The sequence below is a fragment of the Netta rufina genome (assembly GCF_964035555.1).
Source record: "Netta rufina genome assembly, chromosome: 15".
Classification (NCBI taxonomy): Eukaryota; Metazoa; Chordata; class Aves; order Anseriformes; family Anatidae; genus Netta; species Netta rufina.
In genome coordinates, this window is record NC_140138.1 from 17768537 (window position 1) to 17783325 (window position 14789).

Consider the following 14789-nt stretch of genomic DNA (forward strand, 5'->3'; position numbering starts at 1 on the left):
GGAAGGGAATCGGCCAGCCGGTGTGTGGAGGCCCAGGTGAGCAGCAGAGGTGGGGTCGGTGGGGAGCAGGCACACAGCACGATGCTGGCGGGTCCTGTGGCAGCCTGGTCCTCAGCCCTGCCCCAGGGTCTGTGTGGATGGGACGGCTTAAATTAAAGTCAGAGCAGGGAAATGGTGTTGGGTGGGAGGAGAAGGTGCTGTGCTGAGACACAGAAGTGAGTGAAATGGCTGGGATGACTACAGCCAATTAGCTTGACATCAGTCCTGGGCAAATCAGTGGAAAAACTACTGCAAGAGTCAATTAATGGGAGAATTAGAGCCCGAGAATATAAATTCATGCCTGTCAACATGGTTGAAAAGAAGTAGGTCTTGTCAAACAAACCTGATTTCATTCTCCGATGCGATTACAAGTTTGGCTGGTGAAGGCAGTGGCACAGAAATAACAGGCTTTGGGCAGCGTTTCGCCCGGCGCTGATGCTCTCGTTCACCAGCTCGGTGCAGCGCAGAGATGTGGGCAGGGGGCGCGTGCCGGGGGGCTCGGTGGCACGGGGATGGCCACGGGCTGGGGGCAGCAGCTGGGCGCTGCAGCACGGTCCTGGCCTTGCGCAGGGGCAGAGGGAGGCGCCTGGGGCCGGGAGCTGCCGGTGGCTGGCGCGCTTTGCAGAGCAGCGTGAGCGGGGAGAGCAATGAGGGATCCTCGAGCTGCGCCTGGAAAGCAAATTGCCGGGTTCTCTCCGGTGCCTGCGTGCTGCCTGCCATGAAATTACGCACAGGCTCTCTGGGGAAAACGTGCGTTTTTCTGAAAATGTCAAGTTTGCTTTATTTTCCTGAACCTTTATGTGAAGATGATTCTGAGTGTAACTAAAGCAGCAGAAACTGTGCCCAAAGAAAGGCCAAAATCCATCTGATTATGAATGGATTTAATTAACCAAGATATTCCCTTTTATCAGGGTTCCAGCAATTGACAGATTTATGCAGCTCTTGTCTCATCCCTCCTCAACACTTCAGTGCATATTTCAAGGTGAAAGAAGAGGTCCCCAGTTAATTGAGCATCTAGCTCCAATCATGCCCTGCCCGACTGCCGTTGTCTCAGGCGTACGTGCAGGGTGCTGCTCCCCTCAGGGCACCCTCTGGGCACGGTGGCTGAGGCAGATGAGACCCCTCAGCCCCGGACACGGCCCCATGCCCGCAGCCCCTTCCCGCACAGGGCACGGGCAGCTCACCCACCCAGCTGCAGAGCCCTGAGCTGCCGGCGGTGCCAAAGAGCAGGCACTGTGGGGCTCTCCTGCACTCAGAGCAGTGCAAAGGCAGCTGCCTCCTGCCCCACTCATGGCTTCTGATCTCCAGACTCAGCTCTTCACCCAGCAGCTTTCAGGCATTAATGGGATTTGTGCACGTGGCCACAGCACAGCGCTCCCCTGCCCTGCAGCCCCTGAACGGGCACTATGGCCCTGGCAGCTCTCTGCCTGTGACAACAGACTACCTGCTAAGGGCTTTTATTGCTGCCGTTTAAATACTATTTTTTTCTTAAAATACAACAATTGCACAGCCGTTGTAGCCGTAATTGTAGACAGGTACAAATTACATCCTGCTCTAAAGCTCCCGAGGGGAGCTGGAGCAGCCAAGCCCGGGGAAGCAGTGGGGATACCTGCGTGTGCTGCGCTCGGAGCCCCCTCCCTGCGCCCCCCGGCACTGATGTGCTTACCAGGGCGCACAGTGTGGGGGCTGCCCGTGGGGGGGACTGCCCGTGGGGGGGGGCTCCCCGTGGAGGGGCTCACTCTGAGAATCCAGCGGGTACAAGGTCCTGCCCCAGGCTTTGCTGCTCCTCTGGGGGCTGGTACCCGGGGGGCTCGTGTGCGGTCAGGGGCAGCACGCGGCTCCCACAGCCGCTGTCCTGTGGTGCTGTGCCTGGCGCTGCTGTGTTATGGCACGGGCTGGGAGGGGAGCTCAGAGCTGCTTCGCTGCCGCCCCATCCTGCGTGTGCCACTGCCGGGTGCTGCTCTGCCCACAGAACACGTTACAGAGCCCACGTGTCCTTTGCCTGCAAAGAGCCCCATTACAGCGCATTAATAAACCATGACAGATTACCTTTCTTCTCTAAAATAGTACAACAGCTTTTCAAACACACAAGTAATGAAAATTTTATTGCAGCTGACTTGATCTCCTGCCGGCCTGTTGTTTCAGAGCAGGTCGGAGTCCACCCGGAGCCCACGCAAGCTGCCACAAGACTGAGCTGCTGCTGAGTGGTGGGGCACAGGCTCTCTGGCTCACTTGTGGGGATGTTTGAGCCCAATTTCTTTCTGTTTTTCAGTCTTTTGATGCTGGATGCACACTCAGTTCCCTTGCACTGTCCTGGCCTCCTACATCTGGAGACAGTGGATCCCCCGGTGATAACTCCCAGTACTTTTGGGAGGCTGCAGCTGAGCAGAGCAGAGCAGACGGTGTGCACGCTGCTGCAGGATGCTCTCTGCTGGCATGGGGCCACACGGTGTAGCATAGCAGGGGGGCGATGCATGCCATGGGGCTGTGATCAGGCCCTGTGCAGTGGCCTGGGGCAGCGGTGCCCACAGGCCTCCCGTGTCAGCACAGGATGGTGCAGGGAGCCTGGCGCGGTGCTCAGGCATGCGGTGAATAATGGCCCGATTGCTCTTTCCCTGGGATGGCTTAAATAAAGTGCAATGAAGCAGCACAGAGTGTGCCTTTTACTAACTCCATCCAGGCAGTATTAAGATGTGAAGATAAAGAACATGTAATGCAGTGTACCAACGTTATCTATGTAGAGGAGGTGGTTAAGTGAGGCGTGAAGTCTTCCTGGCCCAGCCCTGACTGAAGCAGGAGCTGCCCCGGCCCCACAGTGCCTGGTGCTGCCTGGGGCACCCAGCGCCATCCGTCGGGGCTGGGGAGCTGCTGCTGGGCAGGGCTGGGTGCTGGGGGCGGCAGGGACAGGGGATGTTTTTTCCCTTGGTCTTCACTTGGCCTGGTAATGAGGTCACTTTCTCCCTTCCCGTTGTTTCTGTGCCCTCCACTAAGGACAGGCTATTTTCCTGAAGCACTGCATCAGGCTTGCAGTGAATTCACTCGCAGCACACGGGTGGGCTGCTGGCACAGCGCAGTGCCTGCTGCACAGGGTCCAGCTCTGCGCCCTCCGCCCACGTCCCACGGCTGCAGTCCCCTCGTGACCCTGGGGTCCCCCCGTGACCCTGGGGTCCTGCCCTCCCCTCCTGGCAGCCTGGCTGGGTGTACAAGGCGTCTGTGTGCCCATCAGCACGCGTGGGCACAGCCGCACAGAAATGCACCTCCCGTGCTGCCAGCGGCTCGGCAGGGCTCAGGGAGCCGCGAGCCCTCCTGCCCTGCGCTGCCTGTGCTGGCCGGGGCTGCCCAACCTCGGAGGTGGGGCAGGGGGCTGCCTGCCTGGCAGGAGCCTGCTGGCTCCGGCACCGCCACCAACTCTTCCAATTTCCCCCTGGAAATTGCTTCTGTCAATATTTTAATTTCATTTGGGCTGCGCAGGCAGAGGCGGAGGCGGCACATCCCAAGCAGATCGTTTGTCACCCGCCTGGCTCTCGGTGGAGGCCCGGCACAGGGATGATGTCTGTGGCACAGGGATGATGTCCGTGGCACGGGGCAGCGTGGTGGGGACCCCACAAAGCCCCCAGCAGCGAGACATCTCCCCTGGCTCTGTGCAGCAGCTCTGCTTCGCCTGCAGAGGATCGGCCAGGCCACGTGTGGGGCCGGGCCAGGCCCTGGCTGTCTCTCCCACTTTTTCACATTTCCTGCAGATGCCGTTTCTGTCAATGAGGTACGTTTAACTGGGGGAATGAAATGAAGTCTTAACCAGATGGCAGGGCTAATAAATTGCTCAGGAAAAGCAAGCTAGTACTTGCAGCATGCACCTCCTCTGCGTATCTATTGCAAAGTGCCAAAAGAAATCTGTCTCAGGAATTATTTCAGAGAGGGTAATTTCTGTTTCCCAGTTGCTTTCATACATTAGAAATATCTGAAATGCCTCCAGTTGGTTACCAGCGGTGAGGAGCAGCCAGGGGCTGCCATGTCTGAGCAGCACTAAAAGAAAATAAATTAGCCTATTGCACTCAGCCCTTCCTTAGCTGCTGAGCCACAAGTGACGAGCGGCTGTTGCTTAAGTAACGACCAGAATAATGAGGAGCAGAAGATCCGCAAGGGAATATTAACTCGGAGCAGCAGCGTTTTCTCCCCCTTTTGAAGTCTGCTCCCGGCAGCCCCGGTCCTGCTGCACTGGGCCATGTGTCCCGCGCTGCCCCTCAGCGCCGGGTGCCGTCGGGTCCCTTCCCTCCCCTTCTGCCCGATCCTGTGTGGGTGCTGCTCCTCCCAGCTCACCCAGGTGTAAATCCCCGTGTGTCCCCTGTCCTGCCAGCACAGCCTCCTGCAGCCAGAGCCGGCTGTGTTGAAAACTGCCTGTTTTCATGGACAAACTACTGGGAGCCCCGGCTGGAGCCGCCTGGAGCTCGTCAGTGGCTGTGTCTGAGACCTCGCTTCCCGGCAGGGGGGACAAGGGCAGCCCTCCCTGCTAACAAGTGGCGAGAGCAGGAGCTGCAGCCTGACAGACCGGCCCGCTGCTGGCTGCAGTGGCTTTCCAGGAATGGTTAATAACTTAGCAAACCAACCGGCTGCTTGTGGGCACCTTGAAGGAGAAAAAGAAATGAGAAAAGGATTTTGTCAGGAACAAACTGCATCACTTCAATCTAATTTCTGCCTATGACAGGGCAAGAGGCCGTGCAGGTAGGGGACAATATTGGCTCAAATCAGGCTGCCGAGGCTGCCTCCCACGCCGTGCTCACAAGCAGGCATCTGGGTATGGATCAGCCCCAGCCTGCCCAGAGGCAGCCGCTGGCTGGCTCCAGGTGCAGGAGAAGGGAAATCCCAACCAAGGTGCCGGCAGAGGTGGGCACGGCTCCAGGCAGGGCGCCTTCCCCTCTCTGTTTTCTGTGCACTGGGGAGCTCTTGCTCCCCGATGGGCTGGGGCTGCCCTGCAGCGTGTGCTGGCACCGAGAGCGGCAGCAGCACCGGCACTGGCAGTGCTTCTGTGCCCCAGCTGCAGGGTGCTGTGCACGCACCCGTGTGGTGCAGAGCTGTGAGATGCCTTAATCACAGGCTCAGTAGCGTGATGCGAGCATTGGCAAGCTGTCCCCTCTTATTTCTCCGCGTGCAGCTCACGTTGCTCTAACTGCTGGTTTGACTAACTCCGCTGAATGAGCGGCTGCGAGGCGCCCGTTGTGGCTCGGTGCCGAGCGGTTGCAGACGGTGGCGGGGCTGGGGCGGCGCTAAGCAGCAGGCGGCAGAGCAGGGATGTTCCCACTACTTCCATCCTGGTTTATTCACAAGAGAGAGCGCTCAGGTGCTGTGGGGCCCTTGCAAAGAACCATATTGTTCTGCCAGCACCTCAGGCCCCTGGGGAGCCCTACCTGTGCGGTCCTGTCCCACACTGCTCGTCCAGACCATCTGGTGACGCCTGCCCCGGCCTCCTTGGGGTTCCACTCGGGCTTCCTAAGCTCTGCCTCTCTGCAGAGAGCTCTCTGAAATGAGGTCCCTTGGAAAGTGCTCAAAGCTGAGAACTCGTAGCTGCTAAATGGCTCTTGAAACATGGGCACGCTGTGCCAGCTGGCTGGGGAATAACCGAACTCTGCTCACTTGTTGTCACTGCCTCATTATAAATAACAATAATTATCATGCGAGACATTCTGCTCTCGGTTTCTCTAAGCATCTGAGCTGTGATGGCTGGAAATGCTCTCGGGTGCCTGGCCCCAGAGCGACCCAGCCGCAAGGAGCCCCCCGATGGGCTGCCCCCGCGGGGCTCTGCCGGTGCTGCAGGACACAGCGTCCTGCAGGATGCTCCGCCAGCATCTCCCCACACAGCTCATCTCCGTGTCCATTGTAAGCTGCAGAAGGGGACTGGAAGCCTGTGGGGAGCAAGGAAGGCTCTGGGCAGCTGCAGCTGGCGCGGCCACGGGGCTGCATCGTGCGGGGCTTTCCCAAGTGGCACGGATGGACGATTCCCTCCCCGTGGCTGTGCCCTGCCGCTGCCTCCTGGCCCCGGGCTCCTGCAGCAGGAGGCGAGGGGCTGCCCCGGGCACTGCACAGAGTGTTTGAGGCACCCGCCTGGCCAGGGGCGGGCGGCGCTTTGTGTTGCTGTTGTCAGTTCATGAAATGAAGGAGTTGGTTGTGAGCCCTGCTCCTGGTCTAATGAGCATCTTAGGGAAGGTTGTCCCTATGACAATGTAAAACAGAAGCACTCACGATGTTCAATTCCTTTATTTCCTCTCTGATTCCTTTATCTCTTCTGGCTGTCTGAGTCATCTGGGGAACATTACCCTGACTTACTGCTGGTTGTTTGGATCCACTAACAATTATATGGGGGGGCAATTTTGAGAACTACCTCATTTCACAGTGCCTGATTAATGATGGAAATTTTCTTTCCCATTTAGCAGTTTGTTAGGTACCTGTTGCAGCTGCAGCTATCCCCAGGAGGACGTGTGTTCACTTAATGTGTCGTCTCAGGGAAAACAAGGCATTCTTCTGCTAAAAAAAGGCAACAAAGCAAACCTAAATGGGGCCATAACTTTTCTCAGTGTTATTTCTCTCCAACACCCTTTTCCACCCATTCCAATGTGTGAGCAATGGGTAAGAAGTCATTGCACTGCGTGCTCTCCCCAAGGAAGTACCAGGCTACCTTCCCTCAAACGTCCCCGTGCCGCCAATTAACCCGTTTGGCACTCGGTGTTGTCTGGGCCGTGCTGCGAACGCTGCAGCTCGTACGGCAGCCTCAGCCTTGGCTTTGGGGTACCGTAGGCGTCTCTGCAGCGGTTGTTTCCAGCACCTACAAAACTAAAAGGGCACAGTGATACCCAACAAGCCCGGCCCTGACCCTTCAATGTCTGCAACCTGTGCAGCGAGCCAGGCCCCTGCCCTGCCGGGACGACACGCTGCAGCCGCTCGCTGCTCAGTGCCGGGCTTGGCCTGAGCTGGGCTTGAACCCAGGGCTCAAACCGCTGGGGCGGCTCCACCGCTGTGCTGGAGGAGGGAGGGCTCTGAGCCGTGCCCGTGGAAGGGGAGAGGAGCGGCTGCTGCAGTGCTGCCCGGGCAGAGGAGTGAGGCCATCACGCTGTCAGAGAGCTGGGCTCTTGGCCTCCGTGACAGCCGTCACCTCCTGGCCCTGGGCTTTGCAGGGCTCAGCAGGAGGGATGCGAGCCACTGAGTGCTGCACGGCCGTGCCGCCCGCTGCAGCAAGGTGTGCGGCACGTTATTAACGTGAACCTGCTGGGGAGCTGCGGGCAGCGTGGACATGGGCTGCACGGCGGGCACCGGCTGCTCCTGGGGCACGACACGGGCTGCAGCACCACAGTGACGGCCTGGGAACACCCCTGCTGCTCTGGCAGAGGTGGCTCTGGGACAGCAAGGCGATATTTTGCTGGGGAAAAGGAAGATGAGAATAGTCTCTATCAAAATTATTGTAGCACTGTTCCTTAGCCAACAGCCCAGAGCTGTAAGGGAGGTTTTCTTCCTTTTTTTCTTCCTTTTTTTTTTTTTTTTTTTTTTAATTTTTTATTTTTTTTTTTCTTACAAGGCGTTTTAATGCCACTTAGCGCAGCTCTGGCCACAAGGCACCTAGCACCGAGCTATCTGCCATGCAGGCAGCTCATGCTAATTACACCACGGTACATGGCAGTTCCGAAATTACATTAGCAGACTGGGGGCTGGGGGACGGCCCTGGCATTAAGAACCCTCTGTGCTCCGATTATTTCTACAGAGATACACATTTGAACGAGCTTGTCAAGTGAAATTTTCTGTCTGGTTAGAAATGGATTTTTGAGCTTCTTGCTCACATGTAAACATTTTTAGTGGTCCCCAGATAAAGCAGGAACAGCGAAAGCAAACATCAGACTGAGCAAACCCAATCCCTTTAGGGAAATCATCGGCCACAGAAGGAAACAAAATGCATGATGGCTTCAAAAGACATCCATTAAACTGTGTGCTGAAGTGATTCATAGTGCTGGTAGTTAGAGTTTAATTAGATCTTAATCACGTAATTTTATCTTTGTTTTAGAAATTAGAGCTTAATGACCGTATTGCTCTCACAACAGTGCCGTAGCTAAACACAGCGATATCACATGGCAGCGCTGCAGCGCGCAGCGATGGGACAGAGATTATCTGCTGGTCTCAGATCATTGTTCCTTAAATAAAGAGCTATATTCACAATATTCGAATCCAGCAGGACCTGCCAGGCAGGGAAGGTGGGAGAAGCTGAGAGCTGCCTTAAGAGGAGGGGCAGGTGCCCACGGCCCCGTCCCAAGCTCCAGCGATGCCCAGAGCTGCGGGAGGTGCTGGGCAGCCCCCAGGCCCCCAGGCCCTGGCTCTGGGGACATGGCTCTCACCACCGGCCTGGGCACAGCAAGGCCTGACACCGCTCACCTGCCCGGCTGCCGAGAGCATGGCGTGCCAGCGAGGGGAAAATGCTGTGTGTGATAAGGAGAGATGGACCGCGGGTGCTCACTTCAGCTGGCAGGTCAGATCCTTCGCAGGATTAGCACCAGAGTGATTCATCTCCAGCACTCCTGGGCACTTCTTCTGTTGTGTTGCCTCTTAGGGCATCGCCATGCTTGTAGACTCCCACCCTGCGGCCCCGTGGTGTGCGTGGCTGGGCATGCTCCAGTGGCAATAGCAGCACGGACTGTGCACCTGGCAAGCACACACAGAGCCCGGACACCTCTCCCAGAGGGGATTTTCTCCCTTGCTGTGGTTTGGGATGAGTCAATACCTGCAGCAGCAGGACGATGAGCTCAGCCTCACAGCCTGCTGTTTAATTATTTTATCTTGTTTGAGTCAGATGAAGTCAATTGAAGATGTGCAGTGAGTCTGTAAGCTGGGCAGGACTGGGCTGCATGGAGGCGTGGAGCCAGAGCCTGGGTGCCCTGCGGGAGCTGCAGCACTCCGTCCTGCAGCACATCCCATGCACAACACCAGTGCTGGGAAGCCCTGTTCTCCCCCACATTTCAGCTTCTGTTTTCCTTTCTGAGCTCAGTCAGCCCTCCCTGCACCGTGCCCGATGCTCACCTTGCCCTGCTGTTGGTGGGCAGAGCAGGAGCCCTGCGTCCCAGTGCTGCCGCAGCCTCAGGCCGATGACTCTGCTGTCCTTGAGCCCTGCCCTGCCCCTGCTGCGGATGGCAGCCGTACCCTTCCCACCTCCCCTCTCCTGTTTATTATGCCACTTGAGCCACTTGAACTCATTACTGTGGCAGATTATAGGTCCCCAGGTAATAACGCATATTCAGATAATTACTAACAGATCCTCTAATAGGAATGAACTCAGCTGAATCCATTCAATCTCTAGGTAAATATTTATACCGAAGCCATCCTTATTGCCAGTCAGCAGAGCGTGCACGAGCCGTTGCTGTCCTCACTGCCGTGCCTGCCTCAAGAACAGGCTGCAGCGAGGGAGCTGCTGGCACCCAACGCGCTGCTGTCTGAACCTGCCCCACTGCCACGGCTCAGGACCGGCCAGGGACCCAGTGCCACCCAGTGCCGGCCCCACACTGGTGTCCCTGTGCCCCCAGGACCAGCACCGTGGGCTGGGGACTGCCCAGCAGCCAAGCGCTGCCAGCACGGCCCTGGTGAAGGTCCCTGCCCCACACCACTGCTGCCTTTGGGGCTGCTGCTGGAGTTGGTTTCCTCGCAGGGGTGTGAGCAGCAGCACCTCGCCGTCGGTGCTGAAATGCTCTTGACGAGGCGTTTGCAGCCATCCCCGTACACAGTGCCCGCTCCCATCTGTTGGCAGCAGCTTCGTGTCACAGCTGACATCCTCACCGGGCCCCGTGGCCCCCAGCGGGCGCCTGCTTGTGGGGAGCACCAGGGCCCCGCTCCCTCCATGCCCTGAGCCCTGGCTGCAGGAGTCACCCTAATTGGACCAGCTGGTTAATTAGCTGTCAGGTAATGAATTATGCAGTGATGCCCAGACTTCAGTGCAGTATTGATACCATCAGATCTTCTCCTTTTCACACGCTCTTGTTCTCTGGAGCGCTGCACAGAGCTTGTGGAAGAAGTTGGAAAACTTTCAAAGCAAATTGACCACGTTAATCAGTTGTGCAGGACGTGAGCTGCTGGGAAAGCAGGCGGGCAGGCTGACACCCAGCCACGCTGACACCCTCATGGGCAGCCAGCAGTTTCTCCTCATTGCCCATTCCCTCCATGCAGTGGGACCAGAGCAGGGCCAGCCTCAGGGCACTCAGTACCCACCCTGCACGGGGGGCTGCGGAGCAGAATGGGACCCCCGAGGGGGCTGTGGCTGGGCAGGAGAGCACCCCGAGTGTGCCAACTGAGTGCCTGTGGCTGTCACAGGGGGCAGCAGCCAAAGGCATCAGAGAAGGGGCTGTGGGGCTGGGTGGGCTTGGTTTCCTAAGTGAATGAAGCCCTGCAGAAGATCTGAGCTTCAGAGGAATTTGATTAATTTATACACTGTGCCTCAGCGGCTCACATAAAAGAGAAATTACATTTACTTTTGCAAAAGGAGCCTGGGCTCTGGGGAGGGGGCTTGGAGCCTGCCAGATGCAGTGGGGCTCCCAGAGGGGCGGGAGGCAGGGAGCTGGGGTCTGTCCAGGGGTCTGTCCAGGGGTCTGTCCAGGGGTCTGTCCCCCCAGTCCAGGAGCAGCAGCCTGTGGGCGCAGCGCACTCGGAGGTGTCAGGACGGGGCCGGGGCTCCCCCAGCACAGAGCTGTCCACAGCCCCCGGCTCCAAGCGCCCCGTTTGGTTCCTGGTCCCCGCTGTGGGCAGTAAGCGTGGAGCCAGCAGCAAAAGTGAATTATATTAATTAAGAAGAAGTTAATCAAATTTCCTCAGCGCTTACAGCACTGTGTTCCCACCTCAGTTTGAGAGACGAATGATGCTTCTTGAGCAACCAAAAATACTTGGCCTTAATTTAACGTGCAGTGCAGAGCCACAGCCGGAGCTGGCTGGTGTGGTGCTGGTGCTGAGCTGGCCCGGTGAGCCCGAGGGGTGGCTGCGTGCCCGTCACTGCCCCCGCCAGGGATGGGAGGTGGCAGCGGGGCAGGAGCAGCGCCGCGGCTCCCAGGGGCGTGCTGGCAGCTCCGCTCCACGCGGGCAGGGCAGAGCACTTGCCAGCGATGTAAATTCGGGCCCAGAAAGGATTCCTTTGACCCAGCATGTCTCAAGAGCTCTTCAGCGTAAACAGGATCAGGGACCACTTAAGTCGCATTCATTATGTTTAAGTATTTATGAGCTGATAAATATTAAACAGCTGCCCTCGGGGGTTCAAGCCTGAGCGAGCAGATCACAACACGCCGCACGCAAGGGCTGTGGAGTGGCCGCACCAGGGAGCTCCTCACGCAGCGCCCGGTGCCCCTGCAGCTGGACAGGCCCATGGGCAGCACCCCCACAGCCCTCGGGGAGCCCCTCTTGGTGTGGGTCCTGCCTGCGTGTCGAGCAGTTCTCTCATCACCCGGCACCCTGAGGCTGTGGCTCCCCAGCACCCCTCACCTCTGCGAACGGAGCAAGGAGCACGCCAGGGGCTTGCAAGGAGCCTGCCAGGGTGCGTGTGCCACAGGCAGCGGGCACGTGCTGGGGCTGGGCCGGTTCTGCAGCGCCTCTGCCTGCCCAGAGCCATGCAGGGTTGCTGAAGGTTCACATCATTCGCGGCCAGCTCCATCCCGCGGGGAGAGCCTGGCTGGCCGAGCTGCAGCCGCAGGGGCAGCGCTATGGCACCGCGCTGCACTGCAGTGCTGACATCCACGGCTGCAGCCACAGCCCTCCTCGACCAGCAAGCTGCATTCAGCACTTTGAACTCGGCATGCACATTAATCAAGTCAACAAAAGGTCTGCCTTGTCGGCCTGTCTTTGGACATTTTCATCAAGTCTTCGAAGCACTCTGGTGAGGCTCCATCACCCTTAGCTGAGAAATAGTGGGCTTAAAGTGCAGCCCAGTAAAAATTAAACAGTGGTCGTTACAATTTACATGCTAGCTTATAAAGTTCACTCTTAAAGCATTTTCCTCCCAACTATTACAGCCAAGTAATGGCACGGAGGCTGCTCAGGACCGCAGCTACACGGCACAGCAAACACTTTTTACAAAGCCAATTGGTTTGGTTGCCCAGGAGGTCTCCCTCTCGCACAGGGGGACTCCGAGGGCTCTGTGAGCGGATGCCATCGGCACTGACGGCACAACAGGAGTGCCCACAACACACCCCTGCAGTCCCCACTTTTCCTTCTGGGGAATGTGGGCGCAGCAATCCTAGCACACAGCACAGCTGAAGCGGCAGGGGTCCTGCTCGGGGTGTCCCCCAGCAGCTTGCCAGGGCTGTGGTGGATGCGGTGTGTCCCCTGATGTCCCCTGGCAGCCCCCGGCACTGCCAGGCACTGTGCCCAGGCAGAGCCTCCCCCCCAGCTGCCTGGGGACCATCCCTGGGTCAGGCGTTGCCGAGCACAGCCCGGCCGGACCGGGAGCCAGCACCAGCCGTAACTCCAGCTCTTCTCCTTCCTGACTGTGACCCTGCGTGCCTTTGCAGGAGCTCACAGAGCTTGCTAAGCCAGAGCTTTGAGCTGATTTAGCCACTGGGAGGGGATTAGTCGCTCTAATCCGGTCTGCTTGAAATCTTGCTGCTGTGCCCGGATGGCTCTGCGCCGTGCCGGCGGGACCCGCCGATGTGCCGGGCTCCTGGGGAAGGACGGCTGGGGACTCGGTGCCGGCACAGCAGAGCTCTGTGCTGCCTCGTGGGTCTGAGCAGAGGCTCTGGCACCCACGTCCCTGGACGGGCACGGTCAGGGGGCAGCGGGGAGGACCGCAGCAAAGCCGAGGGGGAGCTGCCCTTTGGCAGCCCCTCTGCTCAGCGCTGGCATCTCCAAGGCAGCGTTGCTCTACGTTAATGAACCTCCCGTCCTGCTGCTGCCACATGCAGATTGCCTCCTCGAGTGCTTTTTAAGCCACGTTTTAAGAGCTCCTAATGTGATCAGCATTTTCAGTACAGCCCTTCCTGAGCCCTCATTTGCTTACCCTTTGTAAATCTAATACTTGATTTAAGCCCTTTTCTGCTCCCTCCATTTGTACGGACAAATGTAAAGTAGTTGTTTGATATTGCAGCGGTTTCTTCAGCCTCCAGCTCTAATTTCCCACTAATACAGTATTGTCAGGGGGATCAATCTAGCCCAGCACCTTCTGCCTCCTTGGACTGGATTGGAAATGGCTTTTCTACCGCGAGTCTGGGATTTGTGAATCTTGCTGTGAATATGTTTGTCCTTTAAAGGAAAATTCATATAAGAAATATCCCATCCTCCTGCAGCAGCTGGTAATCCCCTGCTTGGCCGCCTGCCTGCAGCTGTCTCTGGGACCCTCGCTGCTGGCCTCTCGGAGCTCCTGCAGCTCCTGCAGCTGCTGCTGGATGCTAGTGGAAGGGGAGGCAGGGTGGGCTGTGTGAGATGTCTGTTAATTACCTCCACCTTTTTCCAATTAGAGCTCTCCAGACAGGCCTTACTTCCAGTGAGGTCCCTTGGACTGAGCGTGGTCGTGCTGCTCCCCTGCCTGTCCGCCCCTGTGCCATGCACAACGCTCTGCAGCAGGCACACTGGGCCGGGGAAGGTTTTTTGTTCCTTTTGTCCTTGCCCTGCTGCACACCGGGGGCGAGTGGCCGGCACCCCGAGCAGCAGCCCTGCGGCAGCACCCGCGCTGCTCTGCCCCATGGGGGAGAGGCTCGGCCGCCCCGCTGCTCCCAGCCCCAGGGACAGCCTCTGCTCATGCTGGCAGCCAGGAGAGGCTGAAGGCTCGGGCTCTCGCTGAGATTTAGATGCTAGTGGTAAATTGCAACCTTTGACAGAAATGCCTGAGATTTACTACGAAAATCAATAGATGATTCAAACAGTCCAGCACTCGGAAAGGCAAATAACACCGCTCCGACAAGAGCAGTTATTGATATTCACGAACGGAGGTGCTCATTACAGCGCCTGCTAACAGGGTGGTGAAATGGATTGCTGCAGGATGGGACGGGGCTTTGTGTGTGTGACCTCGGTGTGGGCTCTGCCGTGGCAGGACAGGACCCCGCTCAGTGCTCAGTGCAGCCTGAGCCAGGGTGCTGGTGGCTGACCCCCTGGCTGAGCCCTATGGGAGCAGTTTGGGCCCCCAGCTCCCCCAGGGCTGGGCATGCTGCAGAGTGCCCGTCTCCACCACCCGAGGATGTGGCCCCTCACACTGCTCTGGGCAGGCTCCGAGGGTCCCGGCTGCGCTCAGGACAGCTGTGCTGGGTGCTGCGGGGAGGCTCTGCTCACACACCCTCAGCACCACGGCTCCGTGCCTGGGCAAAGCGCGCAGTGACACCCCCAGGACCCTTGCCATGGGGGCTGCTGCTGGCAGGGGACTGCTGGGGGGCTGCCGGGGCTGTGTATGGCTGGTGGCAGAGCCTGGGCACGGGGCTGCAGCTCCAGCTGCCCGGCTGCGGCCGGCGGGGAATCAGAGGGGACGGCAGCCAGGGGAAGTGGAGGTGAGCTCAGCCCGGGGGCCATCTCGCAAGGCTGCACTTGACATTTAGGTGTAACTGTGGGCTCCTACAGAACAGCCCATTAAATTCCACCATAAATTCCCGTCCCTTGCATGTAACACAGCCTGCTCCCAGAGCCTGCCAGGAGGTGGTACTGATGCTGGGGTGTCTCTGGTGCTCCTGAGCGATGTGGTTGGGCTCCCTGCTCAATGTGCGGGGCTGAGCCTCCCTCCCTCTCTCTGGTCCTGTCCCTGGGGTCACTGCCCCACGCCGCTGCCCGCT